Genomic DNA, 26383 nt, shown 5'->3' with positions numbered 1-26383 from the left:
TGATATAATTTAACGATTTTATAATGTGAGATGTTTATGGTGTAAAATTATCATTGTAAAGCTATTTTACATGTTTATGTTGAGCTCCCAACCAAGATATTCAAAAGGAGACAGTAGAAATTATTTTCCTCAGACATTAAGATGACATGGCCTTTATTCAATCCAGATTTGTTCAGTTTTGCAAGGAACGCTTCGATGTGGTTCTAATATTTGAAAGAAGTCTGGGGGAATAGAGTTGTTATGAAATTTAAACATGCTTTCTCACTATAGGGATGAATAGATATTTTCTAATCAATTTACAATTTCAGACTGTATGATCTTGTTTCAAATACCTTGAATCATGTCAAATTGGGTAGTTTGAAAGATAGTCAGAAACTCTGGAGACCTTCTCTAGCAATTTTATTGGAAAACATAAGCTGGTTTAATTTGTTCTTTAACTATATTGACTGCTAACAGGACCTTGGTGCCTTCCTCCAACTGTGGGTTTAACTCTAAAGAAAACGCACCTTTTCACTGAAAAGATGCATGCAATTTGGCAATACTGCTTATCCTATTTCTCTGTGTAAAACTTGTGAAAAACATTGGGTTTAGATAAGAGGTAGAACAGTGCTTTCTGAAATATATCTTAATTTTAAGTATACTCGATAATTATTAGAGAAAGATTAAATATAGTGTTTTAAAGTATAGAACTTAATATTCTTATTTCCTTTAAATAAAATTATAGGAAAAATGAAGGGAAGATACAACCAAAGTTTATTTCACATAGAAATAAATAACAGCTCATAGAAGGTTTTTAGTATGGTGCGACAGGCTCAGTGGCAGAGTTCTCACCTGCCATGCTGGAGACCTGGGCTTGATTCCTGGTGCCTGCCCATGTGGGGGGAAAAAAATAGCTTTCTTAAAATCGGTGTTTTCTTATACTGGAAAAGAGGAAAATTTGGCTAAGAGAAGGGAGAGCAAACAGAAGAAATGGGTTACAAAACTAAGGTAAACTTTTTAGTGTTCAACCTTAGAAGAAATTTGAACTGAGTATAAACAAAGAAGGTGTTTGAAAAATAGCTACCTTGAAATTGAATATTTCCTATGAGGGAAGGTGGTGCAGTGTAGGCGAAGAGAGGTTTATGCTGGATACGATTGCTATGGGCTCTGGAATAGAGTTCTCCTGAGGACAGGGCCCATAAAGCTTTAGATTTCACTTGAACCTTATATAACTCTTCCTCCGAAGGGGCAAGAGAAGAGAAATTTATCCACGTATAAGAAGGTGATTCCCTTTGAGAAACGGTTTTAAGGAAATATTAAACAAAGGTGATTTAGTCTTGGTTTTGGTTTTGATTTTGGTTTCTGTTGCTTTGGGAAGCTCCTGATGTAAAGAAAGACAGGAACAATGTTTTCACATCTCAGATGAAATATAATTCAGGTTAATTAAACTTTTATTTTCACCCTCGATATAAATTGAGCCCAACTATGTCTCAGATGCTACATACAATAATAATGAGGATATATAAAAGGATTAAAGAGTGATCATACTTATTAAGTATATAGCCTACAACTATAATTTCTATGTTCACCAATCAATTTATTTTAACCATCACTTTGTGTTTTGGTTTGCAAAGCTGATGAAATGCAATATATCAGAAATGGACTGGCTTTTACAATAGGGGCTTATTAGCTTTCAATGTACAGTTCTTAGGTCATGAAAATGTCTACCTCATGGCATCAACAAGATGATATCTAGACTATGCAGATAGGCTCCTGGCATCCAGAGTTCCTGTCACTGGGTGTTTTAGTTTGTTAAATCTGCCAAAATGCAACATACCAGAAATAGAGTGGCATTTAAAAAGGGAATTTATTAAGTTGCAAGTTTACAGTTCTATGTAAATGTTCAAATTAAGTTACCAACAAGAGGTTACCTTCCCTCAAGGAAGGCTGATGCCATCCAGAATACCTCTGTTCAGTTGGGAAGTCACATGGCTGGCGTTTGCTAGCTTTCTCTCCTGGCTTCTCATTTCATAAGTATTCTCAGAGTCATTTTCTTTCTGCTTCTCACACATCTCTGTCTGTGTCATCTCTGAAGCTTTTTCCAAAATGGTTGCCTCTTAAAGGGCTCCAGTAAGCAATCCCATCTTGAATGGATACAGACACATCTCCATAGAAACGACCTAATCAAAAGGTCCAACACACAAGTGGGTGGGTCACATCTCCATGGTAACAACTTACAAAAGATCCCACCCAGTAATATTGAATGAGGATTAAGAAACATGGCTTTTCTGGGGTGCAAGATAGTTTTAAACCAGCACACATGTTGGACATGTGATAGGCATCTGATGATCTTTTGCCCTAGCTTTCATTGCTTTCAGCTTCTGGTTCCAGTGGCTTTCTCTCTGACCTCCTGTCTATCCTTGCTTAGCTTCTCTGAGGCTTTTTCTATGAGCTTCTCTTAATTTCATCTCTTTTAAAACACTCCAGTTAAAAGACTAAGACCCACTTTAGGGTAACTCCTCAATTGAAGTAACCTAATCAAAAGGGCACACTTACAACAGGTTTGCAACCACAGGAATGCTTTAAAAGAACATAGTCTTTTCTGGGGTATATGACAACTTCAAACCCCCATACCTTGGTTTTCCTATTTCTAAACTACATGGTTTTAGCACTTATCCAGATATTACATTTACTTATTTGAGTGTAACCAAGATGTCCTCAATCCAATCTTGAGAGAGAAAGGCTTTTAAGGCACAATTTTCCCCTTTAAAAATATGGCTAATATGGCATACATAGTATAGAAAAGCTGTGACAATAAATAATGTCATTTTTTTTAAAAGCCCACTGTTATATACTGACAATAGAATTTTAATCAGGCTTTAATACATCAAATGTGAACATGAACAGAAGTCAGAGGGCCAATCGCTATGACAATTTGATCTTATATGGAACTGAAAATATTTATGAAGAAATCCATTAAACAATATTGCTCTTACCAATATATTAGGACTGTTATATGTAAGTCAACATACTTGTCATTGAAAGTGTATCTATAGTTTATATAGCTATTTACATGAACAAATAGTTCTCAGATTTATTCATGTACAAAATATCTCCTAAATGGTTAAAAGCAAGTAGATAGATGAATGACGGGATTAGGAAAATACTTTTTATATAGCTTAAAACATATAGTTACAGACAACATTTTTACAGTTCCAATTGGAAATCTCAAGGAGCAGTTCTTTTTTTCTAAGCAAAATTGAACTGCTAGGAAGACCAAAGTTAGAAACATGTGTTATGTTGCTTAAGTGACCTCTGTCAAATGATAAATTCTTTGGACCTCAGTGTCTCTTTCTTTAAAACCCCTTGAAGTCTTCTAGGAAAGAGTTCAAAAAATAAGGTAAGGCTATGTTAAGTTAACGTAGTGCATACTTCAGTTTCTCACCTCTAACCTAGAGAGCATGTTATATGGCATTTTATTGTTTCCCAAAGGCACTAGGATCACTCTACACCCAAATTCACAGTGTTGCTTTACAAACATAATTGGAGATCCTAGAGTAAGAATGTTTAAGCCACATAAATATATGATAATGGAAAACATAATGCAAAGAAGACTGTTTTGAAAAAGATAATTTCCTTGTACATAGCTCTGTAATTCTAAATTTATATAGAAGCTACTTTGAGTAGTACTTATGTGACAGAAGCTTAAAATTGAGCTAGCTACTGAATGATTTAAAACTAGAGGTTTTGAATACTATTTGTGCCATTTTTTCTAACTATGTTGAGTTCATTTAATCCTTGTTTCACTGCTGAGTGCCATTTAGTTGGTAAATAAATTTATTCCAAAGTATATTTTATCCAATTTTTACATTTTCTACAGAAGAGTCCTTTTACTAAGATATTAAGATATGTACTAAATCATCATAATAAAATTAGAATAAATTTAATTATATTTTAATATTTTCCATAACTTCATTTTATCTCTATCAGACTCAGAAGATAACAGTTTTTGACTTAGTTAATATGGCTCAGTCCGGAGAGCTTCAATAAGTACTATAGAACACAAAACAAATTTTCTTTCTACCTGTAACCTATTATCTAAAAGGGAATATTAGACACATAACACATACATTTGAATTCATGATAGATATACATAAATTCAAGTTAAAGGATATTATTACATTTTATGGGAAATCAGAGAACAAAAAATTCTAGCTGCAGAAATTAGGTAAAAGATTTAGAGAGAAGATTTCATTTAAAATTGTCACTGAAAGACAAGTAATAATGGACAAATGGAATATGGTGAGATAAAGGAAAGGAGTTACTCAAGAAAAAACAAAAACAACATTTTTTTCTAAAGTGACACTAAGCTAACAGTCAAGTAATAGGAAAAAAAGTAGCTAAAAATTATGAGAACACAGTTTATTACTGATTTCTGGTGGCCTGTATTGCAGATTTTATTGAGATACATGCATGTATCAGACAGAAGTCAAAATTCAGATGGACACAAAGTCAGATAAGTCAGATTTAAGGTCCCTTAATGAAGCTGAGATCTTGGAAGGGTACCCCAATAGTAGATGAAGATCAAAACCAAATATAATAATTTTTAAAATACAACAAAAGCAAACCCATGATTCCAAAAAAGATTCCTGTTTTGACAGTGGCTTTGGGTAGAATTGATAAGAAGGTAAATAAATAAGTCTTTACTGAGATTTACTTTCCACGACAGTCTATTCACAAAAGTTTGAGCTGAAATTGTTAGTATTTATCTCAACTAAAAATCCCAAATTCAACATAAGGTCTACAATGGTTATGGATTAATTATTTCCCCAGACCTCCATGAACTTATGATAGATAGCAGACAGAAGAAATAAAAACTGAAGAGTAAAACTTATGGAGAAAACAGAGAATAAGTGAGTCAGGTACAGATTGTAAAAGAAAAATGTTTATGTGCTTGAGAAAATAGAAGACAGAGTTGAGAAAACACTGGAGAAAATAATAGATTACAAAAATCAAGAAGATTTTGAAAAGAAATTATAGGAATTACTAACAATGAAACATGTAACAAATGATGAGTTATAAAATAATTAGAAACACCTGAAGAAAGAATTTAAAAGTTTAAGGTAGGAATGACAACATCACCAGGGCATAAACAGCCACTGAAAACCTCTCCCCAGAGAGTCATCAAAAAAAAAAAAAATGACAATTCCCATTTGTTCAGAACTCTGAAGGAAGGTACAGACTGGAGAAAGATCCCACAAATGCTGAATTGAAGAAAGAGATAAATAGCAGGTAGAAACTTCTACCCTGGACAGGCCACTCTTCTCTCTTTGTTTCCTCAGTCTGACACACCTCAGAAAGTGTACAGAGACAGCAGCTGGGATCCTTCCCACCTCCCACTGGGAACACAGACTATAAAATCTCTCACAGCAGTGTGACATAGCCCCACTATATTCAGACACAGAGACACACAAGGGTCTTAAGCTGTGGGGTAGGGTGGAATACAAAAGGGCAGCAAGGAAGAGCTTCCAAGATGGATGATTAGGGACCGAGCTACAAAATCCCTAAAAGCTGCAAATAATCAGGCAAAAACTACACAAAAGGAAAGGATATTTCACGGCCCAAGTGAGCAAGGGACAAAGAGTCTGAAAAGACATGGACAGAGATTGTGTTTCCAGCACTAGATCCTTATGCCCATCCCTCACCCTTAAGGGAAATGGCAGCTGGAAGCCAGATGATTGCCTGGGAAATGGCTGCAGTCTGGGATAGCTAGGGAAATATTGTACCACAAGTAAAGTGGGGGACACCACCCACATTGAGTCAGATCTGGCTGGTTAAGTGAGGGCACAGGAGTCCAATAGTATCATCCCTGCCTAGTCAGACACTGTCAGGGCTCCTGGTAAACAGAGGTAAACAGCTTCTGAGGGCAATTAAGTCGCCAAACAGGACCATTTGTTGGGCAGGCTGGAACATGTAGAGGAACTGCAGGGCTTTTCAAAGCCACTCCAGGCCCTATCTCAGGCCCATTAGAGTTGGTCTATATTCTCTGCATGGGTACCCAGCCGGTTTTGACTGAGAATTATGGATGACCCAAATGTCAAAACATGCCCTAATACAAACCCAGTCAACAACTAAACCCTAAAAAAAGAAATTAGCCTTCAAAATAGACCTATCAAGATATTAGGTGAACAGATAGCAAAAAATCACAAGACATACTAAACTCCAGAAGAAATAGCCCAGATGAAGGAACAGATCAAAATATCAGAGGGGATGCAGAATCTGGAACAACTAATCAAAGACATGCAAACAAATCTCCTGAATCAATTCAAAGAAATAAAAGAAAATATGTATAAAGAAATAAAGGATACTAAGTAGACACTCAAAGAGCATAAAGAAGAATTTGAAAGAATAAATAGAAAAATAAGAGGCATTATGGAAATAAAAGACACAGTGGATGAAATTTAATATATACTGGAGACACACAACAGCAGATTTGAAGATGCAGAAGAAAGAATAAGTGAACTAGAAATCAGAGCAACCAAATTCAAACTTAAAAAATGGAAAAAAATAAGCACTCTTAGGAATAACAAAACATGCACAAACATATGCATCATGGGTGTCTCAGAAGGAGAAGAGATGGAAAAATGGTGAAGAAGAATATTTGAAGAAATAATGGCTGAAAATTTCCCAACCATTATAAATGGCATAAATATGCAAATCCAGGAAGTTCAACAGACTCCAGACAGAATAGATTCGAACAGACCCATTCTAAGACACGTAGTAATCAAACTGTCAAATGTTAAAGAGAAAGAAAATCTTCTGAAAGCAGCAAGAGAGAAGTGATCACCACACCCAAGGGAAGACAAAGACCAAGTGCTCATTTCTCATCAGACACCATGTAGGTGAGAAGGCAGTGGTATGATATATTTAAGATACTGAAAGAAAAAATAAAGCCAGAGAGGAGTTCCCTATCCAGGAAAACTGTCCTTCAAAAATGAGGGAGAGCTTCTGTATTAGTTAGGGTTCTCTACAGAAACAGAATCAACAGGGAACCCTCACAAATACAAAATTTATAAAAGTGTCTTACATGACCATGGGAACACAGAGTTCAAAATCCGCAGGGCAGGCTGTGAATCCGATGATTCCGAGTGAGAGTCTGTATGAACTCCACAGGAGAGTCTCACCAGCCAAAACAGGAAGAGCCTGTCTCTTCTGAATCCTCCTTAAAAGGCTTCCAGTGATCAGATTAAGCATCACTCATTGCAGAAGACACTCCCCCTTGGCTGATTACAAATGGAATCAGCTGCAGATGCAGTTGACATGATCATGATTTAATTCTATGAAATGTCCTCATTACAACAGGCAGGTCAACACTTGCCCAACCAGACAGACAGGTACCACCACTTGGCCAAGTTGACACATGAACCTGACCATGACAGCTTCTCAGTTGGTTTGTGTGCTGCCCGCCTGCTGGTTGGGTCACAGGAGTCACTTGTCCTTCCCATCTACCCCTCATGGCACCCTTCTCAATCTCTCTGAAAACTATGTTGTCTTTTCATACATGTCTACAGCATTCCTAGACATTACTAGCGACTCAGTAACTTCAAGAGAGCCTGAAAACTTGCTAAACTTCACTAGGTCTCTTGCTACAGCTGAGCTTTGTGGTTGCTGTCATTGTTTTGGTCTCTTCTCCAGATTATAAACAATCTGACTTATTGTTAGGTGGTGTCATTGAGAAATCTCAGAATTTGGTCACTTCACTTTCTTTTTAAAAACTACTTGTGGATGCTTGCTAAGATTGAATTTTACTATGGATTTCACGTAGAGGTACTAATTTATTTCTGTTTAACACACAAAAACATTACTTATTGAAAAATATCCTAATTTTAAGTTTTCTCATAAATCAACTTCAAAATTAAGGAATTTGACTTTTCAATCAAGTTGACTTTATTCATTAGCCAATATTATAAGAAATAAATTAATTGTGAAGGATGGAAATAGAGTTGAGAGATGGAAACATGAAAAAAGAAGGGTGGTTACTAATGACTCTTAAGAGCTGAGCTTCCAAAAATTCTCACTCTCACTAGAAGAACTTAAATATGATGTCAGGAGAAAGCTGAATTGAGACACACTGAGACACAAAAGCCTTTTGTCTTTAACTATTGTAAGAATGCCCTTGGCCGTGGTGTAGCAACACTCGTGAAGAACAATTAATATAATACACCACATTAACAAATTAAGAGGGAAAAAACACACGATCACCTCATTGGTGTGGAAAAGTCATTTGACTTTTCAGCAGCCTTTCATGATTAAAAACACTTCAAAAGGTAGGAGTTGAAGGAAACTTCCTCAACGTGATAAAGGGCATATATGAAAAACCCACAGCTAAAATCATAGGCAATGTTTAGAGACTGAAAACTTTCCCTCTAAGATCAGGAACAAGACAAGGATGCCCATTGTCACCACTGCTATTCAACATTTAGAGGTCCTAGCTAGAGCAGCTAGGTAAGAAAAAGAAATGAAAGGAATCCAAATTGGAAAGGAAGAGGTAAAACTGCTGCTATTTTAAGATGACATGATCCTATATTTAGAATATATTGAAAAAATGATAGCAAAGCTACTTGAGCTAATAAGCCTGTTCAGCAAAGTGGCAAGATACAAGATCAATGTGCAAAAATCAGTGGTGTTGTACAAAAAGTGCTCAAATCCAGGGTACAGGGGAAAAACTGCTATTGCATGCTATGGGCTATGCTTAACAGCAAAACATCAGCAGTATCACAGCAATAGCAGGGGTAAGTAATGGGGCAAGGGACAAGAGTTAAGGGTTGGTATAGATTTTCTATTTGGTGAGGGTGTGTTTAGTGGTTATCTTTGTCTTGGAAACAACGAAATTATCTTAAATTGAGAGTGTTGATGGACTGTGGACTTTGGGATTTATAATTGATACCTAATGAATGCAGGTGGCTGAAGGATGCACTGACTAAGAAGTAGACTGGCAAACAATGGTGTATACATATGATCGAATATTGTGATGCTACAAAAAGGAACAAAGTCTTGAGGCATACAATAATGTGAATTAACCTGTGGGACATGTGGTGAGGCAAAATAAGCCAGAAACAAAAGAACAATTATTGTATGGTCTCTTTTAGAAAATGCTAATAAGAAAACAGGGGCCCAAATTGTTAAGCTTTTATAGTAAACACATTGAGTCCAGAATGGTAATTATTATTTTTGAATTTTGAAAGGATGTTTTATATACCTATAACCTGGAATTATGGATAAGAATGAAGCCAATTAGGTCAGGATTAAGGTAATTCAGAACACAGGGGTAACGAAGACATTGTCTGTATTTTAGAACCACACCAATTCTTTTTTTTTTTAATTTTTTTTATTAATTAAAAAAATTAACACAGCATTTAGAAATCATTTTATTCTACATATACAATCAGTAATTCTTAATATCATCACATAGATATATATTCATCGTTTCTTAGTACATTTGCATCGATTTAGAAAAAGAAATAGAAAGACAACAGAAAAAGAAATCAAACGATAATAGAGAGAGAAAAAAATAAACTATACCTCAGATACAGCTTCATTCAGTGTTTTAACATAATTACATTACAATTAGGTAGTATTGTGCTGTCCATTTCTGAGTTTTTGTATCCAGTCTTGTTGCACAGTCTGTATCCCTTCAGCTCTAATTACCCATTATCTTACCCTATCTCTATCTCCTGATGGTCTCTGTTACCAATGACATATTCCAAGTTTATTCTCGAATTTTGGTTCACATCAGTGGGACCATACAGTATTTGTTCTTTAGTTTTTGGCTAGTCTCACTCAGCATAATGTTCTCTAGGTCCATCCATGTTTTTACATGCTTCATAAGTTTATTCTGTCTTAAAGCTGCATAATATTCCATCGTATGTATATACCACAGTTTGTTTAGCCACTCGTCTGTTGATGGACATTTTGGCTGTTTCCATCTCTTTGCAATTGTAAATAATGCTGCTATAAACATTGGTGTGCAAATGTCCGTTTGTGTCTTTGCCCTTAAGTCCTCTGAGTAGATACCTAGCAATGGTATTGCTGGGTCGTATGGCAATTCTATATTCAGCTTTTTGAGGAACCGCCAAACTGCCTTCCACAGTGGTTGCACCATTTGACATTCCCACCAACAGTGGATAAGTGTGCCACTTTCTCCACATCCTCTCCAGCACTTGTGATTTTTTGTTTTGTTGATAATGGCCATTCTGGTGGGTGTGAGATGATATCTCATTGTGGTTTTGATTTGCATTTCTCTAATGGCCAGGGACACTGAGCATCTCTTCATGTGCCTTTTGGCCATTTGTATTTCCTCTTCTGAGAGGTGTCGTTCAAGTCTTTTTTCCATTTTGTAATTGGGTTGGCTGTCTTTTTGTTGTTGAGTTGGGCAATCTCTTTATAAATTCTGGATACTAGACCTTTATCTGATATGTCATTTCCAAATATTGTCTCCCACTGTGTAGGCTGTCTTTCTACTTTCTTGATGAAGTTCTTTGATGCAAAAAAGTGTTTAATTTTGAGGAGCTCCCATTTATTTAATTCTTTCTCAGTTCTCTTGCTTTAGGATTAAGGTCCATAAAACCGCCTCCAATTGTAAGATTCATAATATATCTCCCTACGTTTTCCTCTAACTATTTTATGGTCTTAGACCTAATGTTTAGATCTTTGATCCATTTTGAGTTAACTTTTGTATACGGTGTGAGATACAGGTCCTCTTTCATTCTTTTGCATATGGATATCCAGTTCTCTAGGCACCATTTATTGAAGAGACTGTTCTGTCCCAGGTGAGTTGGCTTGACTGCCTTATCAAAGATCAAATGTCCATAGATGAGAGGGTCTATATCTGAGCACTCTATTCGATTCCATTGGTCGATATATCTATCTTTATGCCAGTACCATGCGATTTTGACCACTGTGGCTTCATAATAAGCCTTAAAGTCCGGCAGCGTGAGACCTCCAGCCTCGTTTTTTTTCCTCAAGATGCTTTTAGCGATTCGGGACACCCTGCCTTTCCAGATAAATTTGCTTATTTGTTTTTCTATTTCTGAAAAATAAGTTGTTGGGATTTTGATTGGTATTGCGTTGAATCTGTAAATCAATTTAGGTAGAATTGACATCTTAACTATATTTAGTCTTTCAATCCATGAACACGGTATGCCCTTCCATCTATTTAGGTCTTCTGTGATTTCTTTTAACAGTTTTTTGTAGTTTTCTTTGTATAGGTCTTTTGTCTCTTTAGTTAAATTTATTCCTAAGTACTTTATTCTTTTAGTGGCAATTGTAAATGGAATTCGTTTCTTGATTTCCCCCTCAGTTTGTTCATCGCTAGTGTATAGAAACACTACAGATTTTTGAATGTTGATCTTGTAACCTGCTACTTTGCTGTACTCATTTATTAGCTCTAGTAGTTTTGTTGTGGATTTTTCTGGGTTTTTGATGTATAGTATCATATCGTCTGCAAACAGTGATAGTTTTACTTCTTCCTTTCCAATTTTGATGCCTTGTATTTCTTTTGCTTGTCCAATTGCTCTGGCTAGAATCTCCAACACGATGTTGAATAACAGTGGTGATAATGGACATCCTTGTCTTGTTCCTGATCTTAGGGGGAAAGTTTTTAATTTTTCCCTATTGAGGATGATATTAGCTGTGGGTTTTTCATATATTCCCTCTATCATTTTAAGGAAGTTCCCTTGTATTCCTATCCTTTGAAGTGTTTTCAACAGGAAAGGATGTTGAATCTTGTCAAATGCCTTCTCTGCATCAATTGAGATGTCATTTAATTTTTCTGCTTTGATTTGGTGATATGGTGTATTACATTAATTGATTTTCTTATGTTGAACCATCCTTGCATACCTGGGATGAATCCTACTTGGTCATGATGTATAATTCTTTTAATGTGTTGCTGGATTCAATTTGCTAGAATTTTGTTGAGGATTTTTGCATCTATATTCATTAGAGAGATTGGCCTGTAGTTTTCTTTTTTTGTAATATCTTTGCCTGGTTTTGGTATGAGGGTGATGTTGGCTTCATAGAATGAATTAGGTAGCTTTCCTTCCACTTCTATTTTTTTGAAGAGTTTGAGCAGGGTTGGTACTAATTCTTTCTGAAATGTTTGGTAGAATTCACATCTGAAGCCGTCTGGTCCTGGACTTTTCTTTTTGGGAAGCTTTTGAATGACTGATTCAATTTCTTTACTTGTGATTGGTTTGTTGAGGTCATCCATTTCTTCTTGAGTCAAAGTAGGTTTTCATGCCTTTCTAGGAACTTGCCCATTTCTTCTACATTGTTGTATTTATTAGCGTAAGGTTGTTCATAGTATCCTGTTATTACCTCCTTTATTTCTGTGAGGTCAGTGGTTATGTCTCCTCTTCCATTTCTGATCCTATTTATTTGCATCCTCTCTCTTCTTCTTTTTGTCAATCTTGCTAAGGGCCCATCAATCTTGTTGATTTTCTCATAGAACCAACTTCTGGTCTTATTGATTTTCTCTATTGTTTTCATGTTCTCAATTTCATTTATTTCTGCTCTAATCTTTGTTATTTTTTTCCTTTTGCTTGCTTTGTGGTTAGTTTGCTGTTCTTTCTTCAGTTCTTCCAAGTGGACAGTTAATTCCCGAATTTTTGTCCTTTCTTCTTTTTGATATAGGCATTTAGGGCAATAAATTTCCCTCTTAGCACTGCCTTTGCTGCGTCCCATAGGTTTTGATATGTTGTGTTTTCATTTTCATTCACCTTGAGATATTTACTAATTTCTCTTGTAATTTCTTCCTAGACCCACTCGTTTTTTAAGAGTGTGTTGTTGAGCCTCCACGTATTTGTGAATTTTCTGGCACTCTGCCTATTATTGATTTCCAACTTCATTCCTTTATGATCTGAGAAAGTGTTGTGTATGATTTCAATCTTTTTAAATTTGTTGAGACTTGCTTTGTGACCCAGCATATGGTCTATCTTTGAGAATGATCCATGAGCACTTGAGAAAAAGATGTATCCTGCTGTTGTGGGGTGTAATGTCCTATAAATGTCTGTTAAGTCTTGCTCATTTATTGTAATATTCAAATTCTCTGTTTCTTTATTGATCCTCTGTCTAGATGTTCTGTCCGTTGATGAGAGTGGGGAATTAAAGTCTCCAACTATTATGGTAGATGTGTCTATTTCCCTTTTCAGTATTTGTACTGTATTCCTCACGTATTTTGGGGCATTCTGATTCGGTGTGTAAATATTTATGATTGTTATGTTTTCTTGTTCCTTTTATTAGTAGATTGTATCCTTCTTTGTCTCTTTTAACTGTTCTACATTTGAAGTCTCATTTGTTGGATATTATTGTAACTACTCCTGCTCTTTTCTGGTTGTTATTTGCATGAAATATCTTTTCCCAACCTTTCACTTTCAACCTATGTTTATCTTTGGCTCTAAGATGTGTTTTCTGTAGACAGCATATAGAAGGATCCTGTTTTTTAATCCATTCTGCCAGTCTATGTCTTTTGATTGGGGAATTCAGTCCATTAACATTTAGTGTTATTACTATTTGGGTAATACTTTCCTCTACCATTTTGCCATTTGTAATATATATATCTTATCTAATTTTCCTTCTTTCTACACTCTTCTCCACACCTCTCTCTTCTGTCTTTTCAAATCTGACTCTAGTGCTCCCTTTAGTATTTCTTGCAGAGCTGGTCTCTTGGTCACAAATTCTCTCAGTGACTTTTTGTCTGAAAATGTTTTAATTTCTCCCTCATTTTTGAAGGACTATTTTTCTGGATATAGAATTCTTGGTTGGCAGTTTTTCTCTTTTAGTAATTTAAATATATCATCCCACTGTCTTCTAGCTTCCATGGTTTCTGCTGAGAAATCTACACATAGTCTTATTGGGTTTCCCTTGTATGTGATGGATTGTTTTTCTCTTGCTGCTTTCCAGAACCTCTCTTTCTCTTTGACCTCTGACCTTCTAACTAGTAAGTGTCTTGGAGAATGCCTATTTGGATCTATTCTCTTTGGGGTGTGCTGCACTTCTTGGATCTGTAATTTTAGATCTTTCATAAGAGTTGGGAAATTTTCAGTGATAATTTCTTCCATTAGGTTTTCTCCTCCTTTACCCTTCTCTTCTCCTTCTGGGACACCCACAACCCGTATATTTGTGCGCTTCATATTATCATTCAATTCCGTGAGCCCCTGCTCAAATTTTTCCATTCTTTTCCCTATAGTTTCTGTTTCTTTTTGGATTTCAGATGTTCCATCCTCCAGTTCACTAATTCTAACCTCTGTCTCTTGAAATCTACCATTGTAGGTTTCCATTGTTTTTTTCATCTCTTCTACTGTATCTTTCATTCCAATAAGTTCTGTGATTTGTTTTTTCAGATTTTCCATTTCTTCTTTTTGTTTATCCGTTGCCTTCTTCATGTCCTCCCTCAATTTATTGATTTGGTTTTTGAAGAGGTTTTCCATTTCTGTTCATATATTCAGAATTAGTTGTCTCAGCTCCTATATCTCATTTGAACTATTGGTTTGTTCCTTTGACTGGGCCACATCTTCAACTTCCCTGGTGTGATTTGTTATTTTTTGCTGGTGTCTGGGCATTTAATCATATTTCCCTGAGTGTGAGACCCAGCAGGTTGAAAGATTTTTCCTGCAAAGTCTCTGGGCTCTGTTTCTTTTATCCTGCCCAGTATGTGGTGCTTGTCTGTCTGCGGGTCCCACCAGCAAAAGATGTTGTGGCTCCTTTATTAATGCCACTATTGGTGTTTGTTGGACCCAGTCCCTGCCTCTGTCGGAAACTCCCTCCTCTCCCTCTGGGCAGCCGCCTGTTGGCGCCAGTTGCTGGCTGCTGCAGCCCGGGAAACTCGCCAATCCGAGACCTGCCGCTAGACTGGAAAGCTGCCTTTGGGGGAGGGGCACCAGTTGCCGGCCACCGCGGCCTGGGGAACTCGCCGATCCGAGACCCGCCGCCGGACCGGGAAGCCGCCCGCGGAGGAGGAGCGCCAGTCGCTGGCCACCGCGACTTGGGGAACCCACTGATTCAAGACTCGTAGCTGGTCTGGGAAGCGACCCGTGAAAGAGGGGCGCTGGCTGCTGCAGCTTGGGAAACTTGCCTCTCTGAGACTCTCACCCAGTCTGGGAAGGAGAGAGGGAGGGGCGCTGGCTGCCAGCTGCCGTGGCCTGGAGAAGCGTGCACCGCTCGAGGAGCTCACCGCAGCAGAGTCTCAGAGATGGTCCAGCCAGTCCAGACTGGGTTACGCTGTGTGTCCGGTCCCTGCCGTGGCCCCAGGAGCTGTTCTGCACTGTTTCTGGTCACCTAGTAGTTGCTGTGGAGGAGGAACTAAGACGCACGTACCTTATTAAGCCGCCATCTTGGCCCCTCCCACACCTATTCTTTGAGACCAAAGGAAAAAAGTTTATTTTGTATGGAACCTAAGTTTTCTGTAGTACATAATCTAACTCATCCTGTCTGTATAGCTCATTTGAACAACTGAAACACAGGGAACCCAGAATAAGAATGAGGGCCTTTAATCTTGTATAACTTAATGTAATACCTGAATATATCCTAGAATATATTATGCAGATAAGCAAAAAGTATCATCAAAGTCCCTTAAGGGATTGGAGGAAAAATATGGAACTTTTAAACTTTATAATCAGGAAATGCCCTGATACTGTGCAGACATTAGGGACACCCAAATCAACAGGCCAAGCCCTTGATCTTGAAGCTTAATCTTGTGATGCTTATGTAGGTATGCCTAAGAGTTACTTCTGGAGGGCCTCTTTTGCTCAGACGTGGCCCACTTTAACTAAGCCCAACTCTGTAAGTGAAATTATTACCCTCCCCCAATATGGTACATGACATCCAGGGGTGAAAGTCTCCCTGGCGGCATGGGAGATGACTCCCAGGCATGAGTCCAGCTCTGGCACTGTGAGATCAACAATTCCATTTTTACCAAAAGAAGGAAAAGAAGTATAACTAATAAAGCAAAATAAGGTATCAGTGGCTGAGAGACTTCAAAAAGAGTCGAGAGGCTACTCTGGTGATCGTTCTTACACAAGCTTCAATTAGACATTGCTACCTATCAGAACTTGCAAAATGCCAACCAAACCATTCCAGCCAATCCTAAAGAACACCTAGGATAATATATGAGTATACAAAGTTTCCATGCACTAGAGTAGCTTTCCAGAAACCTGCAACATCCACTGGACCAGATAAGTCCTGAAACCTAGAGGACCCAGTCTCTCCAGAACATCAGCTAGTTCCATCTCCTTACCCCATATTATTGACAGCTTCTTCCAACATTAAAAAGTTAGAATGGCCATAGCCCAAACACCCCTAAGAGTGGGATAGCAAGAGCAAAGGTGATGGCATTATACAGAGAAGGTAGGGTTTAACAAACTAATATGATTGCTGAATCATTAAAGTGATATTTCTTTTAGTCTCCAGTATCTTAGAGTAGCTAGAAGTAAAAACCTAAAATTGTGGAATTGTAACCCATACCAAACTCTGAAATCTGTTCTCCAACTCATTGTTGTGCTACACTTTGAAATTTATTGCTGTTTTGTATATATATTATTTTTCACAAAAAAAGAAAAAAATAATTGTGTTGATAAAAAAAATATTGATTCCTTCTAGCCTCCTTTATTCTGGAGCAATTAGAAGGAAAAACCTGAAAGGATGGTATGGTAGCCCATGACAAACTCTGGGATCTGTTGAAGAGCACTTTGAAAACTATTGCTTTTTTCTTTCTTTGCTTTGTATGTATATTATATTACACAATTAAAAAAAGTTAAAAAAATCAGTGGTGTTGCTATATACTAGTAATGAGCTATCTGAAGAGGTAATCAATAAAAAATTTCATTTACAGTAGCACCTAAAAGAACCAAATATTTAGGAATAAGTCTAACCAAGCGTGTAAAGTACTTGTAAACAGAAAACTATAAAATATTGCAGAAGAAATTGAAGACCAGAATAAATGCAAAGGCATCCTGTATTCATGGATTGAAGCCTAAACATCATTAACATGTCAATTTTTCTCAAATTGATCTACAAATTCAATGTAATACCAATCAAAATTCCAACAGAAAACATTGAAAAAATGGAGAAGATAATTATCAATTTTATTTGGAAGGATAAGAGGCCTCAAATCACCAAAAACATCTTGAAAAAGAAGAATAAAGTAGGAGATATAACACTTTCTAACTTGAAAGCACATTATAAAGCCATAGTGGTCAAAACAGAATGATACTGGCATAAAGATAGACATATTGACCAAAGGAATCAAAGTTAAGAGTTCAGAAATAGACCCTAAGATCTATGGTCAATTGATTTTTGATAAGGCTTCCAAGCCTACTCAACTGGGACAGAACAATCTCTTCAATAAATGATGTTGGGACAACTGCATATCCATAACCATAAGAATGAAAGAAAAGTCTTATCTCATACCCTATTCAAAAATTAACTCAGAATGGGTAAAGGTCCTAAATATAAGAACCAGTACCATAAAATTCCTAGAAGAAAACATTGGGAAATATCTCCAAGATCTAGGGAGAGGTGGTAGTTTCTTAGACTTTACACCCAAAGCACAAGCAATGAAAAGAAATAGATAAATAGGAACTCCTCAAAATCAAATATTTAAAGAACTTTGTCAAAAGGGTGAAATGGCAATTGACTCAATGGGAGAAAATGTTTGGAAACCAAATATTTGATTAGGGTTTGATATCCAAACTATATTTTTTAAAAAATCCTACAACTCAGGATTGAATAAAAAAAAAATCCAACAACACAATTTTAAAATAACCAAAGACAAGATAGAAATTTCTCCAAAAAGGGAATACAGATGGCTTAGAGACACATGAAAAAGATGCTCATCTTCACTAGCTATTAGGGAAATGCAAATCAAAGCCACAATGAGATATCATCTCACACCTATTAGAATGGCTGCTGTTAAACAAATAGTCAACTACAAGTGTTGGAGAGGAAGTGGGGAAATTGAAACACTTACTCATTGCTGGTGGGAATGTAAACTGGTACAGCCACTGTGGAGGACGGTTTGGTGGTTCCTCAGGAAGCTAAGTGAGTATAGAGTTGCCTTAAGACACAGCAATCCTGCCTCTCAGGATATACTCAGAAGATCTGAAAGCAGGGTCACAAACAGACATTTGCACACCGATGTTCACAGCAACATTATTCACAAATGCCAAAAGACGGAAACAACCCAAGGGTCCATCAACAGATAAATGGATAAACAAAATGTGATCTGGATATATGATGGAATAGTATTTGGCAATAAGAAGAAATGAAGTCCTGAAGCATTAGACAATATGGTTGAACGTTAAGGACATTATGTGAAGTGAATAAGTCAGACACTACAGGACAAATATTGTATGATCTCACTGATATGGACTAATTATAATATGTAACCTTGCAGACATAAAATATAGAATACAGAATACAGGGATAGAGAATGAAGCTAAAGATTGTGGAGTGGTTGCTTAATATGTGTAGGATATTTAACTAGGTTGAACTTAAACCTTTGGAAATGGACAGTGGTGACGATAGTTTGTTAACGTGAGAACTGTTGACAGTGCTGTATGGCATGTGAGTGTGGTGCAAAGGGGACATTTAGAGTCATGGATGCCACCAGAAGGAAAGTTGGAGCTTAAAACATGAGATTGTATAGCACAGTGAAACTTGTGGTGAACAAAGGCTGTGATGAACTATACAAATAGAAAAAAGTTCTTTCATGAATTAGATATATGACACTATTATAAAGAATTACTATTAGAGGGGTAATTGAGGGAAAATATACCTATTGAAAACTACAAACTATAGTTAACAGTAATATTTTAATACTCCCTCATCAACAGTAACAAATACCACACCAATACTATGGGTCAATAATATGGGGATATAAGGAGTACAGGAGAGAGAAACTATAAAAGTGAGCTTAAGGATCGAGGAAAACAAGATGAGGATTCTAACTGGAATTCCAGAAGGTGATAAAAGAAAGAATGCTACCAAAGTAATATTAGAAGAGAAAAATCCTCCTAAATTTTTCAAAATTGAGGAAAATGTAAATTTTCAAACTTAAAAGAGTTCCTGAAAATCACTCAAAACTAAGTATGTCATATTAAAACTTCAAAATACAAGAGAATTAAGATATGCTTTTAAATAGTTCCATAGAAAAAAATAAAAACTACCTTTAAAGGGTTTCCTCAATAATAATGATTGAAATATTTAAAATAAAAGTTTCTGAGAGCTGAAAGAAAAAAAAAAACAAATTTAGAACCATATAGTAAAAATAACTTCCAAAATTCAAAGCAAAAGAAAATATTTTTTGAAAGAAAAAAACTAAGAACATTCATTCTTGATAGACTCTCATTATTACTAAATGAGGTGAATTCATCCTGCAGATTAATTCATTTCAGTACATAGAACTTTTTCTCACAATGTTTTTACAGCTGAATAAGTTGTCATCATGTGGCTATACCTTATTTCCTCAAATGACATTAAATGACAGGAGTGTGTTTATACAGTCTTCAAAATTATACATCAATATTTAATATGATTTTTTTCTGATTTGTTTACATTAAAAAATCTAATGTTAGGAACCCCTTGAAGATAATGAATTTAGATGTTATTTTTTATGGATAATGTCTATGTTTATTTTAAGCTTCAACTAGGAATATTATATTTCTCATTTAATACTAAACCATAAAACAATCAAAGCAAAATAAATCACAGAACCTATAAGATATCGAATAACAAAAACTGTAAAACAATTCAAATGTCATTTAAAAGAAGATAGATTAAACAAATGTGTATATGGGCACAGTAGCAACCTATTAAGCTGTAAAATCAGGATGAGAAAAATTTTTATGTACTGCAATGAATTCATCTGCAGAATTTTTTATGTGATGAAAGCAAATTTTTTAAAAAATTGTATAATTATGCTATTTATGAGACAAGTAAAACTACATGTCCAAATGTGTGTGTATATGTGTAGTAGTGTCCAGTACAGTCATTGTAATTATTCTAAAAAATAAAACTAATGATAAATATTAGCTAGCATGCATTAGTTTTACTTTTAGTGGTATAGGTATTATAATCTTATCAATATTTTAAATATAATAAAAAAGATAAAATAATAAATCAGAAAAGTTAAGATAAAACGTAATTTTAAATTTGATTTTGAAATAACAACATAAATCTTTTCTTTGAAAAAAATATATATCTGATTCTGTGTCAAGCAATGGCATGCTGGTGGCAGAAATTTTACTTAACTTCTTGATATTTGTTTCTAAACATTATTTGAGACAACTGAATTAAGTTACTTATGAGAAATGGCTGGTTCCAGGATTGGGAGGTGGAAAATACAAGGAGAGTCTGGAATATTTAGAAAATACTTTAGTACTTTTGCCAAGTACTAAAAATGAATGCAAAGAATGCCATAAAGATTTAACTCTTACTAGTCGGAGCCAAGATGGTGGCTTAGCAAGGTGTGGGAATTAATTTGTCCTCCAGAGCGGCTAATAAATAGCCAGGAATAGTACAAACAGCTCCTGGGGCTCTGTACCAGACACACAGCATACCCCAGTCTGGGCGAGCTGGACTGGCTGTGAGCCCCCCCAGAACTGTGAGTTCTTCAAGCCATGGCAGCTGGCACCCCTCCCCCACAGGCTGCTTCCCAGAGGGGAAAGGAAAGGAACTTTACTAGCAGGAGGGGCAGAGCACAACCAAATACCAATTGTGGAATTAATTAACAAATTCTGACTACTTAAAATAGGCCCTCAGCTTAGCTCAACCTTGAGTAAAAGTGGAGGTCACTGGTTTTTGCCCCAGAGCAGAGGGGGCAGGGCTGACAGAAGAAGAAAACAAAAAACAAAACAGGTGTTTTTTGGATATGAAAAGGTCTGGGCCCTGCAGGAAAGGAGGGGGCACATAGGGCCTGGAGATAAACAGAGCAACTTACCAACTTAAGCTCCTGATTGGCAAACCTGAGGAACGGGGTCCTGCTCAGAAAAGGATTTTTCTTTTTCTCTTTTGTGGCTGTGTTTCTATGGATTGATTACTCTTTAGATACAGCTGCAAGACTTCTCTAGCTCCACTACCCCAGACATAGGCAGAAACAGACTTGTTTGAGAGTTTGTCTGGAGCCTGTACCTTCCCCAGGAGAGGGGTGGGGCCCACCTCAGGTGGAATTCCTCCCTCAAGAAATTCAGACCCCAGGGTCTGGAAAAGGGAAACAATTAAAGCCAGACTACAACCTCTCCTCTGTCTCCACCACGCCCCCAGCAGAGAGAGTCTGCTGAAGTTAAAGGTACTGCATCACCTTATGTTGGTGGGACCTGCAGGCAGAAAACTGCCACATACTGAGCAGGGTAGGAAAAACGCAGAGTCCAGAGACTACATAGGAAAACCTTTTAATCTGCTGGGTCTCACCCTCAGAGAAAACTGATGTAATGATTCTTTCCTTCTGAGAGGAGACCAGTTTGGTCTGGGAAAATATGACTGCGGTCTATAATACCTAAGTAGACCCTCCTAAGGGGTAGAGAAAAGCACCATACAGGCACAGCAAGAAACAAAGAAAACAAGAACTGAAAAATTCTGATCTATTAAACAAAATCTATGCTAGAGGTCTAGAGTGAGCTGAACTGAATGTCAAAGAACAGACAGACAACAAAGTCATCAGTAAGAAAATCCTGGGGAAAAAAAAAGTGAAAAGAGCCTGCAGAATAAACAAATTAAAGTAATTAAATGCCCAGATGCCAGTAAAAAATAATGAATCATACTAGAAAAATTGAAGAAATGGCCTAGTCAAGGGAACACATCAATAATTCAAATGAGATACAGGAGTTGAAACAATTAATTCAGAATATTCGAACAGATATGGAAAACCTCATCAAAAATCAAATCAATGAATGAAGGAGGATATAAAGAAGGCAAGGAATGACCAAAAAGAAGAAATCAAAAGTCTGAAAAAACAAATCACAGAACTTATGGGAATGAAAGGCACAGTAGAAGAGATAAAGAAAACAATGGAAACCTACAATGTCAGATTTCAAGAGGCAGAAGATAGAATAGTGAACTGGAGGACAGGACATCTGAAATCCAACAAGCAAAAGAAAAATAGGGAAAAGAATAGAAAAATATGAACAGGGACTCAGGGAATTGAATGACAGCATGAAGTGCATGAATATACATGTTGTGGGTGTCCCATAAGGAGAAGAGAAACGAAAAGGAGAAGAAAAACTAATGGAGGAAATTATCACCAAAAATTTCCCAACTCTTATGAAAGACTTAAAATTACAGATCCAAGAACTGCAGCATACCCCAAAGAGAACAGATCCAAACAGATGTATTCCAAGACTTTTACTAATCAGAATGTCAGATGTCAAAGAGAAAGAGAGAATCTTGAAAGCAGCAAGAGAAAACAATCTATCACATACAAGGGAAGCCCAATAAGACTATGTGTAAGTTTCTCAGCAGAAACCATGGAGATGAGAAGACAGTGGGATGATATATTTAAGATACTAAATGAGAAAAACTGCCAACTAAGAATTCTATATCCAGCAAAACTGTCCTTCAAACATAAGGGGGAAATTGAAAGATTTGCAGACAAAAATTCACTGAGAGAATTTGTGACCAAGAGACTGACTCTGCAAGAAATACTAGAGGGAGACAGATAAGAAAAGACAGGAGAGAGAGGTATGGAGAAGAGAATAGAAATGAAGACTATCAGTAAAGGTAAAAAGAAGAAAAATGAAATATGACGTATAAAATCAAAAAGGCAAAATGATAGAAGAAAGTACTGCCCATACAGTAATAACACTAAATGTTAGTGGATTAAACTCCCCAATCAAAAGACATAGATTGGCAGAATGGATTAAAAAGCAGGACCCATCTATATGCTGTCTACAAGAAATGCATTTTAGACCCAAGGATAACATAGGCTAAAAGTGAAATGTTGGGAAAAGATATTCCATGCAAATAACAATCAGAAAAGAGCAGGAGTAGCTATACGAATATCCAACAAATTAGACTTCAAATGTAAGACAGTTAAAAGAGACAAAGAAGGACACTATGTATTAATAAAATGAGCAGTTCAATGAGAAGACATGACAATCATAAATATTTATGCACTAAGCCAGAATGAGCTAGACTTAACAGACACAGACAAATATAGAACATTACACCCCACAACAGCAGGATACACCTTTTTCTCAAGTGCTCGATGGATCATTCTCAAGGATAGACCATATGCTGGGTCATGAAACAAGTCTCAGTAAATTTTAAAAGATTGAAATCATACAAAACACTTTCTCAGATCATAAAGGAATGAAGCTGGAAATCAATAATAGGCAGAGTGCCAGAAAATTCATGAATATATGGAAGCTCAACAACACACTCTTAAACAATCAGTGGGTCAAGAAAGAAATTAAAAGAGAAATCAGTAAATATCTTGAGACCAATGAAAATGAAAACACAACATATCAAAATTTATGGGATACAGTAAAGGCAGTGCTAAGAGGGAAATTTATTGCTCTAAATACCTATATTAAAAAAGAAGAAAGAACAAAAATCGAGGAATTAACTGTCCACTTGGAAGAACTAGAGAAAGAACAGCAAATTAAACCCAAAGCAAGCAAAAGGAAAGAAATAATGATGATTAGAGCAGAAATAAATGAAATTGAGAACATGAAAACAATTGAGAAAATCAACAAACCAGAAGTTGGTTCTATGAAAAAAATCAATAAGATTGACAGACCCTTAGTGATGTTGACAAAAAAGAAGAAGAGAGAGGATGCAAATAAATAAAATCAGAAATGGAAGAGAAGACATAATCACTGACCCCACAGAAATAAAGAAGCAATAAGAGGACAGTATGAACAACTTTATGCTAATAAATTTGACAATGTAGATGAAATGGACAACTTCCTGGAAAAGCATGAACAAACATTGACTCAAGAAAAAATAGACTACCTCAACAAGCCAATCACAAGTAAAGAAATTGAATCAGTCATTAAGAAGCTCCCCAAAAAAGAAAAGTCCAGGACCAGATGGCTTCACATGTGAATTCTACCATACATTCAAGAAAGAATTAGTACCAATCCTGCTCAAAGTCTTCAAAAAAATTGAAGAAGAGGGAAAGCCACCTAACCCATTCTACGAAGCCAACATCACCTTCATACCAAAGCCAGACAAAGATATTACAAGAAAAGAAAACTGCATGCCAATCTCTCTAATGAATATGGATGCAAAAATCCTCAACAAAATTCTTGCAAATCGAATCCAGCAGCATATTAAAAAAATTATACACCATGACCAAGTAGGATTCATCCCAGGTATGCAAGGATGGTTCAATATAAGAAAATCAATTAATGTAATACACCATATCAACAAATCAAAGCAGAAAAACCACACGATCATCTCAATTGATGCAGAAAAGGCATCTGACAAAATTTAACATCCTTTCTTGTCGAAAACACTTCAAAGGATAGCAATAGAAGGAAACGTCCTCAACATAATAGAGGGAATATATGAAAAGCCCACAGCTAACACCATCATTAATGAGGAAAAACTGAAAACTTTCCCCCTAAGATCAGGAACAAGACAAGGATGTCCACTATCACCATTGTTATTCAACATTGTGTTGGAAGTTCTAGCCAGAGCAATTAGACAAGAAAAAGAAATAAAAAGCATCAAAATTGGAAAGAAAGAAATAAAACTCTCACTGTTTGGACATGATATGATTTTATATGTCGAAAACCCTGAAAAATCCACAGCAAAACTACTAAAGCTAATAAATTAGTACAGCAAAGTGGCAGGTTACAAGATCAACACTCAAAAATCTGATGATATACAAGGACCTATACAAGGAAAACTACAAGAAATTGTCAAAAGAAATCACTGAAGACCTAAATAAATGGAAGGGCATACCGTGTTCATGGATTGGAAGACTAAATATTGTTAAGATGTCAATTCTACCTAAATTGATTTGCAGATTCAATGCAATACCAATCAAAATCCCAACAACTTACTTTTCAGAAATAGAAAAACCAATAACCGAATTTATCTGGAGGGGCAGGGTGCTCTGAATAGCTAAAAATATCCTGAGGAAAAAAAAATGAAGTTGGAGGCCTCATGCTACCTGACTTTAAGGCATATTATGAAGCTACAGTGATCAAAACAGCATGGTACTGGTATAAACATAGATATACTGACCAATGGAATCAAATAGGGTGTACAGATATAGACCCTCTCATCTATGGACAGTTGATCTTTGATAAGTCAGTCAAGCCAACTCACCTGGGACAGAACAGTCTCTTCAATAAATGGTGCCTAGAGAACTGGATATCCATATGCAAAAGAATGAAAGAGGATCCATATCTCACACCGTATGCAAAAATTAACTCAAAATAGATCAAAGACCTAAACATTAGATCTAAGACCATAAAACTGTTAGAAGAAAATGTAGGGAGCTATCTTATAAATCTTATAATAGGAGATGGTTTCCTAGACCTTACACTCAAAGAACGAGCACTGAGGAAAGAAATAAATAAATGGGAACTCCTCAAAATTAAACACTTTTGTGCATCAAAGAACTTCATTGAGAAAGTAGAAAGACAGCCTACACAACGGGAGACAATATTTGGAAATGACACATCAGTAAAGGTCTAGTATCCAGAATATATAAAGAGATTGTTCAACTCAACAAAAAAAAAGACAGACAACCCAATTACAAAATGGGCAAAAGATGTGAACAGACACTTCTCAGAAGAGGAAATACAAATGGCCAAAAGGCACATGAAAAGATGCTCAACTTCTCTGGTTATTAGGTAAATGCAAATCAAAACCACAATGAGATATCATCTCACACCAACCAGAATGGCAATTATCAATAAAACAGAAAACAACAAGTGCTGGAGAGGATGCAGAGAAAGAGGCACACTTAACCATTGTTGGTGGGCATGTCAAATGGTACAACTGCCACAGAAGACAGTTTGGCGGCTCCTCAGGAACCTAAATATAGAATTGCCATATGACCTGGCAATAACATTGTTAGGTATCTACTCGGAGGACATGGGGGCAAGGACACAAGTGAACATTTGCACACCAATGTTTATAGCAGCATTATTTACAATGGCAAAGAGATGGAAACAGCCAAAATGTCCATCAACAGATGAGTGGCTAAACAAACTGTGGCATATACAAACAATGGAATATTGTGCAGCTGTAAGACAGAATAAAGTTATGAAGTATGTAACAACATGGATGGACCTTAAGGACATTATGCTGAGTGAGATTGCCCAGGAATAAAAGGACAAATACTGTATGGTCTCACTGATATGAACTGACATTAGTGAATAAACTTGGAGAATTT

Source organism: Tamandua tetradactyla, chromosome 3 (assembly GCF_023851605.1).
Source record: "Tamandua tetradactyla isolate mTamTet1 chromosome 3, mTamTet1.pri, whole genome shotgun sequence".
NCBI lineage: Eukaryota > Metazoa > Chordata > Mammalia > Pilosa > Myrmecophagidae > Tamandua > Tamandua tetradactyla.
Note: the sequence above shows the minus strand (reverse complement) of the source record.